Source organism: Eucalyptus grandis, chromosome 9 (assembly GCF_016545825.1).
Source record: "Eucalyptus grandis isolate ANBG69807.140 chromosome 9, ASM1654582v1, whole genome shotgun sequence".
NCBI classification, from domain to species: Eukaryota; Viridiplantae; Streptophyta; class Magnoliopsida; order Myrtales; family Myrtaceae; genus Eucalyptus; species Eucalyptus grandis.
In genome coordinates this window covers 1932394-1935036 of record NC_052620.1, presented here as the reverse complement: position 1 = coordinate 1935036, position 2643 = coordinate 1932394, and positions in this window count along the sequence as shown.

Sequence of the window (2643 nt, the reverse complement as noted above, 5' to 3'; positions counted from 1 at the left end):
ATGAACCAAAGACTTTAGGTACGGGGACTTGGTTACACTAGACTTCTCTAATGCCCTTTCGGTACCATTTCTTTTTACTTTCAAAAAATGTTTTGCAAGCAGTTTGGATTGATTTTAGATCTATTTCCCTAACATGTAAGGTGATCATGCAGGTGCGTAATCCACCAATTTAATACCCAGATAAACGATAAATAAATTGCAAAAACCTATCTCAAAGCAACGAAAGCATCTGCAATGTTAAATTAAAATCCACATCAACAACACTAAATATGGTTTCTAATTAACACGCAATTTCTTTTTTTTTTTATTTTCACTTAGTTAATGAAAATGATGCAATATGCAATGCAATATTGACTAAATGACCAAATTCTAATGACATGTAATTTCTAATTAAATGGGCCTAGCAAAAATACTAAATGACATGCATCTCAGTAAATCTAACCCTAATGACGTGCACGTGACATTTTTTATTTTTCCTAAAAGAATGCATTTTATCCTAAATAATAAAATTTGGAGCTAGGGCGGGTGAAGCGAGCAATGGCGGCGTGGCTGTGAGGCTGGCTGTCAAGCATCGGGCGAAGGCGAGCAGCGGCGGTGTGGGTTCCGATGGCGTCGGATCGCAGAAGGACAGCTGCACGGGGGCAGCGAAGCGTCGGGTGAAGGCGAGCAGAGGCGATGTGATCTCCTGGTGTTGTAGATTGGCGACGACAGAGGTGGAGCTGGGGGCTCGGGTTGCGGTGGTGGGGAGCGGGGACTCAACGTGAGCTCGCGGGGAAAACCTCAAAGTAGCGGTCCAGAGTCACAAGTGCAGCTGTCGGCGTCTACGAAGGCTCGGCTGGGTCACGGTTGAGGTGGTGGGCGCGAGGAGCAAACCGGCGAGGTGGCAAGGCGCAACGGTGTCCGGTGTCGTGGTGCCAATGCAGTGGTCGGCGCGAGCACGGGCTGGCACGGACAAGGGAGCCCTTGCGAAGAAGACGACACCGTAGCCTTTTTTTCTTTTTCTTTTTCTTTTTTTTTTTTTCTCTGCCTCTATGTCGCATGTCCCTCTCGTCTCTGTACTCTCTCTCTCTCTACTGTTTCCCTTCGCAGACATGACTTTTCCCTCTTTTTGACTTTTGCTCTTCAAGACAAACCAAAGAAAAATGTGCTCAACGGAAGAAAACAATTTTTTTTTCTCAATTTTTCCTTCGAATTTTCTTCCCCGAAACCCCGTGCAGGTCAACTCCTTTTATAGTGGTTCCGATCGGCCGCTTTCTATGGCAAATTTTAAACTTCCGTCTTATGTTGCATTAAATCATGAATGCAAATCAAAGCATGATTTCGCAATCAGCTCGATTTTGCACCGATTCCTTCCATTTTATCAAAATCCTTGCCCTTTGTCACCCGACTTTTAATTGTTTCTGCATTTATCAAAATTTGAATATCCATTAGAATTTCAAATTTCCATGCATAATCAATCAAATCGGTTTCCTCCATTTTTTTTTCATTTTTTCCTTTTATTATTGTAATGTGATTTTTATTTTCTTTATTTTCCTAGATTTTCTAAAATTAGGTGTCAACAGAGTTTCTCGAGAATCATTCTTGTTGTCCCAAATTGAGTTCTTTAATGCTGGGGGAGACCAGAATAACTCGCGTTCCAACATCCATCTTTGAGCGCAAATATTTGGAATTCTTGGGTCTACCAACCCATATTCCACCCCCGTATCCCTATACGATTGTCGATCCCTATGGTTCTGACGGTGGAGAGTTTGTCGAGATGGTTTTGCAATACCCGCTTCGCCGAGTAAGATTCTCTCTCTCTCTCTCTCTCTCTCTCTCTCTCTCTCTCTCTCTCTCTCTCTCTCTCTCAAACACACACACACATATTAATGTGGAGTGTATACTGGATTCAGTGTGTGCTTGTATATTGCAACAGCAGAAAACGATAGATAGAAAGCTTAAGAAAAGCAAATAAATCTAAAGTGGTTTTACACGTATATGCATATGATGGAGGTGGCTTCCGTTCTTTTATAAGAATCATTTCTATCACATGAGACTTGTATATTATTATAAGCAAGGATCAATGTATCTCCACTCATTTATAGAGCTCTAGTTAGAAGTGGAATTCGCTAGGATTAGTTACTAAGCTCAAAATTGAATTCTTCTATTCAGGTACTTTCTAACAGTTTATCTCAGGGTCTCTATGATGCTTATCCTGGAGAAGAGTTACCAGCGTGGGTCCTCCCTATTGAAAAAGGTTTTGTATCTTTTAGGACACTTGTGTCGCAGGTTTCTTGGATTCATTCTGTGTGTTGTTCATAGTGCTGACGAACAGGATCATGGGTCACAATCATACGACGTGGAATTAGAGGTTAATGGCCGAATGCTGAAAAAGTATGGATGGACTCCCGTTGCAAATCATAGCTTGGCTGTATCGTTCACACCATTTGAGCCGTTGCTGGGAGCAGCCAATTTTGTTCAAATTTATGACAGTCATGTACAATTTAGTGTTAAAGTAATAGGTGGAGTCGCAAAAAAGTGTGGATTCCGAATATTATGCAAGCAACTAGAGGAAGATTTAAAAGCTGTGGTTAAAGATCTTATGGATCCAGCTTTACTCTGCGAGTTTAGTCATAAATCAACGTATTTAAAAGCCAATGGTCC